This window comes from Mustela nigripes, chromosome 4 (assembly GCF_022355385.1).
Source record: "Mustela nigripes isolate SB6536 chromosome 4, MUSNIG.SB6536, whole genome shotgun sequence".
In the NCBI taxonomy this organism is placed as follows: domain Eukaryota; kingdom Metazoa; phylum Chordata; class Mammalia; order Carnivora; family Mustelidae; genus Mustela; species Mustela nigripes.
Window position 1 is genome coordinate 68,676,798 of NC_081560.1, and position 16,123 is coordinate 68,692,920.

The following is a 16,123-nucleotide window of genomic DNA, read 5'->3' on the forward strand; positions in this document are numbered from 1 at the left end:
AATTCAAGCTTTACGAAGGTTTAGCAGATGGATTCTCCTAACTTCAGAGTTCAATCAGCTCTGTTTTCTATGCTAACTAATGTGTTGGTTAACCAGTGACCTAAAGGACAACCAGAGACTGCTAACTTACAGCCTGCAGAGGTGTACTGCTTTGCTTGCATAGCATTCTGATAAATCTTAGTATTTTGTTGATGTTAAATAAAAAATTCACATGAGATTCCAGATCCCCGGAGTTTTTCTTCAGAAAGCTAAAGATCTGGCAATATGGGTATATTGTGATGTGAAAACAATGGCCTAGTCAGCAGTGGTTGCCCTTTTGGGATGGGTCACACACCTTCAAATACACCAGAACTTTCCTAACTCCGCACTGTTGTACGCTGTTAGCTTCACTTCTTCATGATACCCACATGCCCCTGCAGCTCCATGAGTTTACGGCCCCTGGAATGAATGTTCCTCCATACCATGAACTTCCTTAACGTTATTAGAAAGTAGGTCATCTCCTGGCAGCACCAAGCTATGAGGCTCTAATTTAAAATAACTGTTGGAAATCTATACCTTATGACATAATTTAAAGATAAATCATGGATTCACAGGGTCAAAAAACAAAGTTCACTTAATGTGTCTCTGTTGTGTCAGGTGGTATTATGTATAATATATAAAGCAGACAGGAAATGATATTGCCTTTAAAAACACTTTCATAAAGTATATGGACTGATCTACTCCTTTGATTAAATAGGCTCAGCATCTGATTGCTGGTTTCTTTTTTTTTTCTTTTGGTTCTATACTCTATTCTTCTTGCTAAAGCTGAAATTCTATTTCTTTCACTGTTTTGCACATGAAGAAAATCTGGTCGTTAACCTCAGTGTCATAATTCCTAATGTCTGAAAGACCATTATTAAATTGCCATTCTGATTGCTCCTTTTCAAGTAAAATAATTCTGGTTTCCTCCTGGGTCTCATTCTCTGTCATCATCCTTGTGCCTCTGCTCAGACTTCTCTCCAAATTCTCCACACTTGTTTTAAAGGATGGAGCCCAGAAGTAGGCATAACTTCCAGTAAGGAATCTGAGGGTCATTGACCCGGATGAAGGAACTGCCTCGGCATCTTTCAGACACTACTTCCTCATGTGAAGGCTAGTATCATGAAGACCTTGACTTTAGTGGCATTTGTGCTTAGCAGCAAGCTCAGTGTATCTCTAGGGTGAAAGAACCCCTCAGAAACCAGTCAGAAAATATGCAAACTTAAAACTCCATTCCAAGTGCCTCTGGCACTGACAGGAAAAGGTAGCTGAGTGGTAGGGGCTGCTGATTCTAGGTAGCTCCTACTTGTTGGGATGATTAGATCCTATAAATCTTGGAAGAACCCTAATCCCAGGTTTGGTATTATTTCTTGTGATATTCTGTGAATTAACTCATCTCCTATTTACATGTATTTTTAGAACCAATAGGTACTTTTAAGTCCCAGGGCCGTTAATTAATAGAAATGTAGTAAGGTTGGTAAGGACACAATCTTGATACCTTGCTGAAACTTCTGGTTTAGAGATATTAGACTGGGTGCTTGTTTTTAATCTGAATTACAACCAGCAGCAAAGCCATGCCTTTATTAATAAAGGTCTAAACCAGGTAGATTAAATTCACTTCCACAACATCAATTTGATGAATTTTCTGAATGACTCCATAAAATCTGAAGCTAAATTTAAGGTCTGATGACACTGTGGCACATTTTAAAGATAAAATTTGATTTCCCTTTGCTGGTCTGAAAATAATTTTTTACTATGTGTAAGGGAAGGAATATAAACATGTGCCCAGAATGGGGCCTGACATATAATAGGATCTCAACAAATATTTTTAAAAGGATATATCCAAGAATGCCTATTACCCTTGCTACTTGGTAATATCTATAACCTCCTAGGGAGGTTTTCAGTAATATATGTTTTTTTAAAAAATGAACTGTAAAGGCATTTGTTAGGAAGACAGTATTCTGTCACTTTTATTTAACACTTCTTACAGTGAGTAACAGGATTAGGGTATATACAATATATGTACAATATATGCAATTCTTACCTCTAAGTATAGTTCTGGCTTTGTCATCTATTTTAGTTTTCAAAATTACATTCATAAATGTAAGTTATTAAGAAGTCCTCCTCTTGATTCATTTTTTTACTTTATCAATCCCTGTCCTCAATATCCAAATTATCTGCAATTCTGCAAAATTCTTTTTTATCTTTCATTTCATCTTCCTACCTACTGATACTTTCTCTTTCTAATTATTTTTAGAAGCATACTGAGGTCAAGATAACGTCTTTTAGTGTCTGGATTCTACTTATTACTTATTAGAGGTTGATAGGGTGTTTAAAAACTACCATGCCAGGTCGTCTAAGTGGTGTAGTTGGTTAAGTGTTCGAGCCTTGGTTTCAGCTCAGGTTGTGATCTCAATGTCCGTTTTGGGGCTTTGGGACTGAGCCCTGCATGGAGCTCCGCACTCAGCAAGGAGTCTACATGAGATTTTCTCTCCCTCCCCACCCATTTCTCCCCCTCCTGCGCACTCTCCCTCTCTAATAAATAAATAAACATCTAAGAAAAATAAAATAAAAACCATCATGACCAGTGGAATTTAAAAAAACAGAACAAAGGAGCAAGGGAAAAAAAAAAAGAAAGAGAGAGAGAGAGGCAAACCAAGAAACTGACTCTTAACTTTTAACAGAGAACAAAGCACTAGTTATCAGAGGGGAGTTGGTTAGGGAATGGGGGAAACGGGATGGAGACTAAGAATTGTACTTGTGATGAGCACTTGGTGTTGTATGGAACTGTTGAATCACTCTATTGTACACCTAAATTAATATGATACTGTATGTTAACTAACTGGAATTTAAATAAAAACTTAAAAAAAACTATCTTGCCAATCTCTCTTGCTGATCATTTACCACTCCCAACATAAATAGGCTTTATAATAAAGGAAGCATTTACTACAGGACCTCATAAATATCTAGAAGTTAAAAAGTTACATTTAGTAGACTAAGAATAATGTGTTCTTTTGATTGTTCTATCTTTAATGAAAAAATTTTTTATGGTTAATCTGAAAGTAAATTACATGGAGTGATAGGGTAGTAGAATTTCATAGACTCAACATTAGATTGGACTGAATCTGATGTTTACAGAGGAAGATGGACAATAATCCATCAAAAAAAAATATGCCACAACAAAGTGTTTCCATTGGTATCCATCTCCTTCTCTTTATTTCTGGCCAGATTCAGTATCTTTCAAGTAAACAGAGACTCTTGAAAATCTTTTATCCCAACCTGAAAATCCATTTTAAAGGAAGGGAGAATAGTTGTTGTGTAACAATTGACAGAGATAGTAAGAGTTCCTGTTCACAACTCATCTACCTTCTTGATTAATATCTTACACTTTTTTATTGCTTTCCCAAGGGTGCAAAAAAATGAATAGCAATTCCTTTGTAACTTACTGTGTGCCCAACGTTACATCCTGCAAAGACTGTATGATGTAGGTATTATTATGCCATTGTAATTAGAGGACACTGAGACTCAAGGGACTCTACCCAATGTCAGGCAAATAGTTATGTCATCGAAGGTAACATATTCCAAAGCCCACGTCCTTTCTTCTATACTACGCTGCATGCAGTCTACAGAAAGTAAAGCTTTAGAAGATAAAAGATGGGAATACATTCCTTCCATATTTCCCTAGCCAAAAATGTTGGTGAGTAATCCTATTGTGCTGAAATTCACCTTCCACATGTTCAAGTGTTTTCATTCAATTCACTCTGAAGACTTCCACCTGTCTCTAGAGATTTCCTCTTCTTTTCTCTCTTAACAGGCTCACCCTGGGCAAGTACAAAAAAGTCTCCTTCAAAAGGTTTGGCTTACCAGCCTGCTGACTTACGTTTCATGCCCTCTTTCTTATACAGACCAGAATCACAGCATACAACCTATAGAATTACTGCCGGGTGTTAAAATGGATGGAAAAGATACTTGCAAGGAAAATGAATGCAAAATTCCTCTAGATGTGTATGGTCTGTCTCTTTTATGTTTCCTTCTCATACTTAATTTTCTTGAGCTACCAATCTGTATTGACTCTTCCCAGAACATTTCATCTCATTTTCATGGACACAACTTCTTTATACTCATATGACATTGGAGCACTTAATATTTTAAGAAAACACATAATTACAAGAATAATAAGTACAGCTGACAGGTTCTGCCTCTTAGTAAATCTCTAACTTTTGACTGGTGGGAACAAACGCAGGAGACATTCTTGAGCTTTGAGGACTCAGGAAAGGTGCAGATCTCAGTTTAGGCTTTAGAGAAGGAAGGGATGTTATCTGTTATACTGGTGAGTTGCTTAAGTGGAGTCCAACTAAACAATCTTGATTTTGAAGTCCCATAGCCCTGGATTCAAAATCTGACTCTATGATGTGAGCAAAGTCAGCTTTCAGATCTAAGTTTCAAAGTCCTCATCTATAAACTGAGAACAAAAATACCCCCTTAGGATATATTACAAGGTTGTCATGAGATTAAGTTAGGGGTGTCTCTAGGCACCAAGGAATGGCACCTGGTAGGCACCCCAGACAAGCCATTGCTGCTGCTACTGTCGTGTTGCTAATCCTACAATACAGCAACATAAGCTACAGCTTTTCGAAATCGGAATCTTGTAACCAGACATTCGCAAAGTTTTGGTCTCATAAATGTAACGTCCTGGAAGATCCTGCCACATGAACCTTTTATGAGCAAATTGGCCATTTCTGAAGTAAAATTTTTCTTTTCCCTAAACCCGTTCCTCTTCTTATATTCCCAGTTTTGGTAGGAGGCATCAGGACCAAGAAAACTTCCAGGCCTCTGTTGTCTCCACTTACTGGCCCTGCCCCTCCTGCCCCAGGCATCCAAGACGAAGATTAATCTACTCAGCTCATCCTATGAAGCCACAGCCTGAAGATTCTTCTAATCCACTCCTTTATGCTTCTACGATCTCCTTATGCCACTCATAAAACTTGGTTGCTTTTACATCTGCCCTCTATCAACCACTTTCAACTATAAGCTCCTTGAAAGCACCAGGTATGATTTATTCCTGAAATCCCAGTGTAGCTAGCACAATGCTTGGCATATAGTAGGCACTAAACAAATGTTTGCTGAATAAATTAATGCAGTTTCAGCCACATCTGCACAGCACGGCACAGCCCTGATTTTCCTGTTAATTCTCAGCTTTCAAGTAAGAAATATAGTGAGGCACAGCTGCAGCTGGGGCCTAAATGACCCTTTTGGGGATTTTCTCTTGTTGTTAGGTTCAACCATTAGCAGTAATTTTTGCTGTAGCAATGTTTGCTCTGGAAACTAAATGGTGCTAATCAAAAAAATAGCGTTGATTATGCAGTTTTTGTTGGAATTTGTTTACTGGATTTGAATTTGGTTATATATATTTTCAGACTCTGTTCTGTTGGAGAATAGAAGAGAGTTGCTTTTTCTCTGGAGGAGAAAGACCTCAAACTAACACTTTAATGTTTAAAATTCCTAAATCTGTGCCAGCCATCCAGATGGCTTTCAGCAAAAGCATCCCCTTCCCTGCAAAGCCATCTCTCTTTCCATCTTCTGTCAGTTGACTTCTCTGTGTCCTAGTTTTGCAATGTTAGGCCACTCAGTCTCTTTGCTCATCTTTGTAATGGGAATAACAGCATCTTCTTCATAAGGTTGTTGGAAGAATTTCCGGTAGTGGTAGCTTCAAAGTATTAATCACGGTGCTTAGAATATGCTAAAAGGCCAGAGACTTTATGACTGTGATAATTTTCACTACCTCTGGCTTCACCAGAACAATGCGGACAACAACAACAACAAAACATGGGTTTTGGGGGTGGAGAGACCAGGGCCCTAAAAGAGAAAAAAAAATTTCATAGTTGCATGACAGCCGCCGGCAAGTCATTTAGCATGCATCTTCCGTGCTCTTCTCTTCTATAAAATGACCCCAAAGATACCAATCTCATAGCGCATTGAGAGGATTCAAAGAGATAATGTAAAACATCCACCATGATGCCTGGGCCAAGACATTTCTCCTCTCATTTCTCAAGCCATTCAAAATTTTCTTGCCAATCTTTTTGCTCAGAATGTTTTCTGATTTTTCACTTCATTCTACGATCTCGCTACTAAAGCAAGAAGCATCTATTGTCTATATTTAGGTTATGAATATGGCCTTCTATGTTCCTTTTGTCAAGCACTCAGCTCCTCAGATAATTGATAATACCTCTGGCAAATTATCTCTCCTAAAATATGATTAGATAGATTGAAGATTTGCCTATAAATTTTTTTTGTAACAACTCAAACTCATCTTTACCCTTCTTAAAAGTTTCTAGCAATTGCGGTAGACAGTTTATAAGTTAGCATTTGATTTTTCAGTATTTTAATATCTTCTTTGGGTTGTTTTTTCTTTTCCCCCCCTACCCCTTCCTTTAGCAAGCATACTCCTGAAAAGCAGGAACTCCATTTTCCACCACAGTAGGCAGGCTCTAAAATAACCCTTAATGATCGTTCTTTCTGGCTAATCATGCTCTTCTATAATCCATTCCCCCATTGAATGTGGGCTGGACCTAATGACTCACTTCTAACTGCCAGAATACAACAAAAGTGATGGGATGTCCCTTCTGAGATTAGTTTACAAGAAGACTATGCCTTGCATCTCTTTTGTCCTCTTGCCTTTGAGAAACAATCTGCCAGATTGTGCATGGCCTTGTGGAGACACCTACATCATCAGGAACTGATGCTTCTGGCCAAGAGCCAGCAAGGGCCTGAGGGTCCCAAAAGTCACATGAGGGAGCTTGGGAGTGGATCTTCCTTTCTGTCCTGCCAACAGCTGCAAGTGAGCCTGGAAGCAGATCCTCCCCACGTAGAGCATTTGGATGACGGCAGCTCTGGCTGATGCCTTATTCACAGCCATGGAACAGATCTTGAGTCAGAGGCATCCAGTTAAATGGACCCACAGATACTGTGAAGTAGAAATATTTCTCATTTTAAGTTGTTAAGTTGTGGTAGTAATTTGCTATACTGTAATAGAAAGGTGGTATTGCCATAGCAAACCCAGAAAAACGAGGAAGTGGCTTTGGAAATAGGCAATGAAGGAAGGCTGGGAAGATTCTGAAGAGTATGTTAGAGCAAGCCTGAATTGCCTTGAACACCCTGTAAGTGGAAATCTGGGGTGGGGGGGTTATTCTTGCATAGTGGCAGGAAGCTTAGCAACATTATTATCACCTTCTGTAAGGAGAAAGCTGGAAAGCTCCCTAGTGAATGGAGTGATCTCACTAAGTAGATTTCTAAACAAGTGTTGAAGGTGCTGCTGGATTTCTTCATGCTGCTTATTATGGTAAAATGTGACCAAAGAGAGAAATTGAGAGGACCATTAAACAGAAGGGAACCAAGACTTGATGGTTTTGAACATCTCGATTCTAAAAATAAGAAACAGTTTCCAAACAAAGTTCAAAGACAGGGTAGTGCCAGGAGAACATGGTCTAAAAGTGAAGCAGAACTTAGGCATGGAGATGCCTCAAAAAATTAAAAACAGAAATTCTATTACTAGGTATTTACCTGAAGAATAAGAAAACATGAATTCAAAGGGACATACGCACAATGGAATATTACCCATTCATTAAAAAGAATGAAATCTTGCCATCTGTGAGAAAATGAATGGACCTAGAGAGTATTACGCCAAGTGAAATCAGTCAAGAAAGACAAATACCATATGATGTCACTTATATGTGGAATCTAAGAAACAAAACTAATGAACAAACAACAGGCAGAAACAGACCCGTAAATACAAATAATAAACTGATGACTACCCGAGGCGGGGGAGAAAGAGAGATGGGCAAGATCGATAAACAGGAGTAGGAAATACAGAAGTTACAGAATGAATAAATCATGGGAATAAAAGGAACAGCATAAGGAATTGAGTCAGTGGTACTGTAATAGCATTGGTCTGGTGGTAGATGATGGTGACACTTGTGGTGAGCACAGCAGTATGTATTAAATCGTCAAATCACTAAGCTGTACACCTGAAACTAATGTAACACAGTGTGTTGACTATGCTTAAATGAAAAGCAAAAGAAAGAGATCTGAAGAATAGCAGTTACATTGTACTATAATCTGTAATACTCAATTATTGAGGTAATTTTCAACCACAATTTCTTAAATTTTACTTTCTAGGAATTTCCTAATCTTATCCACCTCAAACTCTATAAATCCGTTCCCTTTCCAGCTGTTCTACTATATTGAATTTATTGGTGAGTACTCAAATATCAAATATTTTTTAAAAGGTAGTTTTACTTTCTTTCTTTCTTCAAAGAAAGTCTCTTAAAATAGTGGTGTCTAATTATAATTGCATTGATTGAAAAACGTGAACTATAAACCACACACACCCCCCAAAAGTATTCTGAACTGAGGGAACTCATATATATTTTTTTAATAACATGCAGTAGGCAAGTCTGTCATTTGCCCTAAAGAGAGACACTCTATTTTCCAACACTGTTCACCCTACACACATCATTAAAAAGGTAATCTGAAACAAAGGCCATGAATGTCTCTGCTTACCAGACACACAGAGAAGTCAGAGACTCATACAGGAATCATCTCCCAATTGATATCTACCCTTGTTTCTATATCATTTTGGCTTCTGGTGAATTTTTCCATTATTGGGATTTTCCCTCAGCTACACTGATCAGTGTGACCATAGTGGCTAGCACCAAATCTAGTCAGTCTATTTCATATCAATAAGACCATTATTAAATGAAGTCCAAGCAACAGAATGAGTTCAGCTTGTAGTAACTGAGATCAACCATGATGTGTTTAAATAAGCTGTAGTTTTTCCTTCTTTTTCTGGGATTCTATACTGTTTCTGCTGGCCTACCTGGAAGAAAACAGCACACGTGTTTTCTCTCTTGTCCTACTATTACTGTTCTATATTGGCAATCCCTAGCTGAGAGGATCTCCACTGGCACTAATGGGACAGATAAGGGCAGGTGCATAATACATTGATTCCGTTACACATAGAGCAGTGGAAGTCACAACAGTATTACATTGCATCTGCCCAAAGGGTTCCATCCAAGAGACCATTTTGTTTCCCTTCCCACTTGAACACTGCCCAAACCACATCAGTTGAATTTGGGCATCCTTCCTCCATCCATCCTTGAATTTGGATGCCTCTCCTCCCAAAGTTCCCCAGCACATTTAAGGGGCTCATATAGCATCTTGTCTCTTCAAAGGACAAAGGAGATCTCATCCTGACCGCTAGTCACCTTCCTCCTTACAGCAGCAGAGTTCAGGGTAGATAGAAGAGGCATCCAGGGGCATAGAGGCAGAGGGTGGCTCTGAACCACTAATAAGGTGCATTTATTTTGTTTTGAGTAGTGCAGTGGTTATTTGTGTTTTAACCAAACTTCCAGCATCTCCCACCTGAAGCACTATATAAGGTGTCATCATTACTGACACAACCAAGTTGGCTTTGGAGAGTCTTTGACGCAGCCCTGCCTTCACTGCCACAGCAGGAACTGTGCTGGAGGCCATCTCAGCCTAGAGTCCAATCCTAAGTTTGGTTAGAACATAAGGGACAGGGAAATCTTCCAAGGTGGTAAGGCTAACTTACAGTTAGTAACTTACAGTTAGTAAGAATTTAGCAAGACCGCTGAGGGACACTTTCTTATTCTCCAGCAGGTTACTTTCATCAGCACTGTAGGCCAGCTGGGACCCAAATATTCCTCAATAAATTCCCACAAGAGATTGTCTATCTCAAAGAATTCTCCCTGACTGAGCCAATAAGCCTTTGTAGCAGACAAGACGCAACACAAAGAACTTTGAGACCTCTTAGTGTCTCACTGACTACAGCTGGCATGATGAAGTGCAGGAGGGGTTGAGTCAAAGGCAGTCCAGCTGCTGGTATTTCTCCTTAAACTGGCATTATATACCTTGCTCCACTCTCTCCACAGTGAACTCACTAAGGCTCTGAGGCTTTCCCAGGCTTCTGACTGTGGCAGCTGCAAATCCCTTCCCTCCCAAGAGGTAGGTGTCAGTGTGTTTCTCTATGACTCTGGTCTGAACAAGGTCAGAACATTCCTCTAACCCAGAATGGGTCTTTGGACTAGTTGATAGAGACTAACATATCTTTGTGGTGATTCCTCAAACTCCAGTTTCCAGAGAGTGGTGGGAAGAGGACCAGATCATACCTGCACAAGCAGGCCTGTCTGGAGAAGACGCCAGAGCTCAGAGAACCTGAGTCTTTTATAACAGGCGATGTCACCACCCTTGTTCCAAAAGGAAAGACTATCTCTAGTTTCCAAGACTGTGCATGACACAAACATTTGATAGTTCAGAACAAAGGGCAGTCAGTGCCTCAGAAATATGAGAGCCTCATGGAGAACTGTTTCCCAATTATTATTTAATGGGGAAAAAGGTTTACGAAATTCAGCTGATTTTTAACATCCCTATATTATTTTTCAAATTACCTTTTCAAAGACTGTCCAACTAATATTCCTTTCCACATACTCTGCCTGCAGGTAAACTGGCTCTTTCTTGAATATATGCAATATTGACCTGATTCTAGGTTATAGAAAACAAACAAACAAAAACAAAAACTTCTTGCAAATAAATATCAAAACCACAAATCTAAATTTATACTTTTATTTTACATGTCCTTAGTTCTGATGACTCTTTTATACTATGGTTATTTGGCTTTTTGGCAGGTTGCCTTCAAAGTGCTTTAAACTCTTTACCATATATATTTATTGTTTCCAAACAAAATAGCAAGCCTCTTACATGTATAAACTATATTTTTCCATGACTCAAAATTCCTAATTCAATTCCTCTTAACAAATGCTACCTACTCACTAAGACATAAATGCCACTGTCTTTAAGTCCCTGATAAATATATTCTATATGAGGAGGGAACTAAAGATCCTTATTTTTCCCACTGAGATCCAGAACTAAACAGTCAACAGACCAAAGTAGACCTCTGTAATTCAAATGTCACACTGCAATTTCAAATTGGCAGCCTTCCTTGAGTTTTGTTTTACTTGCCAAGGAAACAATGAAGCATTTATTCTGATGCCAACAGAACTGTGGGAAGAGACTAAGAGATTTGTATTTCCCTGAATTTTTAATCTGCAGAAGAGAACAACTATAGGGACCAAAGTGGCACATGTTATTATTATTTCAATAATTCTATAATTATACAACTAACTGAGTCTTGGAAAATACGGTGTGTACATATACAAATTGACTCACATGATTGCAAAAATGCTAACAGATGATCGGATAGAACCAGAAGTCACAGTTCTAGAATTTCTGGTAAATGAAAAGGTAAAGCGAACACAAACATCATTGATGGTATTTATATGAATTATCTATGAATTAATGATAAATATGATCTCAATTTTACAACTTCCTTTGAGAGAGGATAATTCTGTTCCTTTCCTCATGGCTATCTGATGGGTTGTGGCCGCAATTCTTTCTTACAAAATCTCTGCAATACCAGGCAGGACTCAAAGGTCAGTTTTCCTGGCTGGACTACTCCAGATCTGATCGCATCTAACCCCTTCCCACATACTCCCCAGGTCCTAGGCCTGACACAATGCATACTCTGTTTCAGTAAGTCTGAGGCTGGATGGAGAAATCTGTAATTTTAAAGACGTAGCATGAGATTGTCACATTGAGGCAAGTTTGAGACGTGGAGTCTTAAAGACGTTTTTAAGTCTTAGAGATCAGGAACTAGGTAATAATCATTTTATATCCAGATAATTGCTAAACATAAGAATTGTACATGGCAGATTTTAATTTTTTCATTAAATACTGAATTGGCAGGAAGCATATTTGTAAAACACATAGACAGTATATAAATAATGATATCACCACTACCAATGAACAACCTAGTTCAAGAAAAAGAGCAGTATTACTACATTCTAATATTTTTCTGTGTGTGCTTTCTTCATTCTATTTCAGTTCCATGCCCTTTAGAGTAATTCTGCTGAATTTTATCATTCTTGGTTTTTCTTTAGTTTTACCATATTTATGTAGAGCAAAACAATGTATCGTTTGTTTTTAACAGGTGTAAACCGCATTATCGGTGGAATCATATTGTTGGTATGCTCCTGTGTCGTTTTTATTTTAAATGGTATATTCCTAAATTCCACCAGTTGTGGTGGATTGCTGAAAGAACTCCGCATATTATTTCCCTGTATGAAGATACTAATATATATTTACCCAGTCTTTTGTTGATAGAGCTATCAGTTGTGACCAATTTTTTTCTTTTAGAAAAAAAATACTACATGTCTTACAGCTCTTGTATATAAGAATTTTACTAATTGTTTGGTAAAGAATATAACTGTTGAGACAGCTTTACTAGATAATGTCAAATTGTTTTTCAAAGTGGATGGGCCAATTAATATATCCTATAACAAAGAATAATAGTTCCTTTCACTCTACATTCTTACCAAAACTTAAAATACCCAATTTAAATCAATTCAGTAAACACCAGATAGTATTTCATTGTGGTTTTTAATGTTCACATCCTGATTGCTAATATGTTTGGGCATCTTTTCATATGCTCATTGGCCATTAAAGTTCTTCTTCTATGACATGAGTGTTAAAGCCAATGCCCTCTTTATATAGTCTTTTCTTGTTGGTGCCTAGAAGTACTTTTTATATAATTCTCTTTCAGCTATTTATTTTTCAAATACTTTCTTTCAGCTTCTGGTTTGCCTTTTTGCATTCATATAGGTATTCTTCAGACGCACAGAAGTTCTAAATTTTAATTAGCCAATTTTGTCAATCCTTTCTTTTATGGTTTTGCTTTCTTAGCTGTTTCACGTTAGCAAAACCACTTCTTACACTGAGGTCAAAAAGATATTCTTCTATGATGTCTTCTAAATACTATAGTTTTATATTTTGCATCTGAGTAGTCAGTCCACCTGGACTGAACTTTTGGGTACAGACTGAAATGGAGGTTGCAATTTCACCATGTCTCCTTCATTGAAGAGCCTAACGTTTCTCAACTCACCTAGAGTGTTAGCTATCACTAATCCAATTTTCATATGTGTGAGGGGTGTTTCTGGGCTCCGTGGCCAACTTGTTCCTTCTTTTGCTCCAGAGACTAAATTTCTACAGTTTAATAATAAATATCTCTTTTCTAAGGCATGCTATAGGTCATGGTTATTTCTGGTGCACTGTTCTTTCCTACAGATTTTAGCGATAGCTTACCAACTTCCATTTTTAAATTCTTTAGAATTATTTTTACTGGAATAGCATTGAATATATAAATACACTTAGAATTGACTCAAATTAAACTATTGAGTCTTCTGATCCATGAAAATGGTTTCTTCACCCTTCCATATAAGTTTTCTTTCATATATTTCAGTAAAATTTCTTTTTTTCCATAAGGGTCTTGCCTAGGTTTTGTTAGACAAGGTTTTTCCTTTTTACTAAAGTAATTAATACTTAGAAATAATTAGAAAATAGTTATATTTTCTCTCTGTAGGCACATTGAAATAGATGCTATATTTTGTATTAATTATGTGTCTAGCTTTGCTAAAATTTTATATTTCTAATAACTGATCATAAGCATATCTGAGGTTTTCCAAAGAGATAACCACAGCACCTGCAATAATAACAATTTTATTTCTTCCTTTCCAACTTATTTCTTTTATTTCTTCATCTTCTTGCCTTCCAGTATGATGTCAAATCCAAGTAATGACTGATTTTCAAATATTAATATTTGCATTATTGGCTAAACTCAATTTCACCATAATACCTCTTTTATATGTTCTTAGATAAGATTTGCCAATATTTTATTTATTTAGTTTTGGGGGGGGCATTGTTTTTATGAATAGGATGGACTTATTAAATCTTGTCATCAATATTTGGTTTTGGACCAAGGTTATACCTATAACCCAATACATCTCACATTCTCAAAATTTTACTGCATTCCTGGTATCAGAGTTGCACTACTTTCATTTTTGTCTTCTGGAATAAGTTATATACAACTGGAGGTATTTGTTCCAGTTTGGTATTATTGATAAAATAACTGGAAACTTCTCTTACTTTCCTTTCTTCTTTTTTTCTCCCCTGCCTTCTCACTTCCTCTCTGCCCTCTCCTTTTGTTCTTCCCTGTGAGTTTTGTACTTTGAAATTGTTGAAACTTTGACTTTTAAGCTTTGATTGAAGATGAAAGGCTTTGGGCACCTGGGTGGTGTAGTCAGTTAAGCATCCAGCCCTTGGTTGTTTCTCTCCTCTCTCTCTTACTGTCCTTCCTCCTACTTTCTCTCTCAAAAAAAAAAAAAAAAAAAAAAAAAAAAAAAGATGAATGACTCAAGAAAGAACATGTTTTTTTTTTTTTTTGTCCTGAAAGGTAGCATAAGTTCAGGCTGCTGTGATCAGAAGGTCTCAGAAAAAAATTTTTCTTCCCGTCCACCCAGCGACAAGGTTTGACACTGGCAATTTCTCATGCAGTCCTTGGAGTGGAAGATTAGATTTATTTTCATCTTCCAGAGTAGTGTAGCCCATAAGACTCCAGCTTTATGATGGAGTTCTCCAATTAGACATCCCACTTTGGCTGGGCCCTGGCTTTGTCTACTGCAACTCAAAGAAATACCAATTACAGTCTCATCATAATATACAGGATACTTAGGATAAATGTAACATTATGAAAGTGAAAGAAGGCAGACAATAAAAAGTGTGTACTTACAGTTCCATTCAAATGACATTCTAGAATTGACAAAGTTAATCTACAGTGTCAGAAAATAGATTCAATAGTTTGATTTGGGCTGAGAGTTAACTGCAAAGTTCTATAAGGAAACTATCTTAGGTAATGAAAATGTTCAGTATCTTCACTGTCCATGAAAGTATTCATGATACCATCTACCCACATGAATACATTTAAAATTGGTGCATTTTATTATATATGTTATCCCTCATTAATGTTAACTTTAATGTCATGGATTATATAATGATAAAACAATCAAGTTATCCACTTACGATCTACACATTTTACTCCATGTCAATTTTAAGCCAATAAAATGATTTTTTAAGGCCCCTGTAAGGACTGGAATTCCAGAAATCCCTTAAGAGTTTTTACCACTTCCCTTACTAGCATCAATATCAGTTTAAAATAAATGAAATCCTTATCAAACCTCCATAATAAGGCTGCTTTAGAAAACTGGGGTCTTTGATCAGGTCACCATTTAGTCCTTATTGCTGATGAGAATGTATTTCTATGACTACTGGGCAGAAGATGGCTCTCTATGTAATACTGAACTCGACAGTACTTAGGCCATTTCAACTATACTGTTTCTATTGTATGTTTATTCAGTTATGGCTAAAAAGAGGTCATGCCAATGTGAGTCACCAAATTCCTATCTCTAAGATCCAAAGGTTTTCAAGGAATGAAATATGTATATTCATTTTTCTCTGGTTTTACATGCCAACAATCTTGGTGCAGTGTGATAGAGATAGGGTATTCTTGCAAATTCACATTTTCTCAAAACAATTAAGATATGGATGCAAAAACCCAAAGAAAGGTGTGAAATCCCAAAGTGCCAAAGGACAAGTTCAGATTATTCCTCAGTCCCTATCTCCAATCTCTAGTCTTGCCAGGTTTGACATTTCTTTTATCCATGTACTCTGTGTCACTCTTCCCTCACTATCTCAGATTATGTTTCTAACTAAATTTTATTCTCATTTAACTCTACTCTCCAATTTTCATCTTAGCATCCTTCGAGTGATTCAATTCAATTTCTTGGCTTCCTCTTGGCTGCCCAGTGCTGTGCTCATGGTGGTATGTATTAAAAATCAACTAGCTATTGAAACCTGTCATTGAAGAAATTACAAGCTAGTGGGGGATATTTATGGGTAAATGATGATAGATACACACACAGTACTGTTGTTGACTCATATAGAAAAGAGTCCCCAGCTCAGCTGAGAAAGTCCAAGAAGGCTTTGTAGAAAAGACATGTGAAAACTAAATTGAACCCAAAAAGTGAACAGGATTTGAAGGCACACAAGGTTGACCAAGAATGGGAATGGTACGCCAGGAAGAAAAGACCAAAGGAGCAAAGGCATGGGGACACCACAGAATCCTTCTAGCCCACTGGAA

The 16,123-nt window shown here is 37.3% G+C and overlaps 1 protein-coding gene across 11 annotated transcripts in view; it reads right to left on the bottom strand.

Moving 5' to 3' along the window:
• Nucleotides 1-16,123, bottom strand: part of PPP1R9A (protein phosphatase 1 regulatory subunit 9A) — a 299,308-nt gene that overhangs the window by 67,600 nt on the left and 215,585 nt on the right. The window lies entirely within an intron of this gene.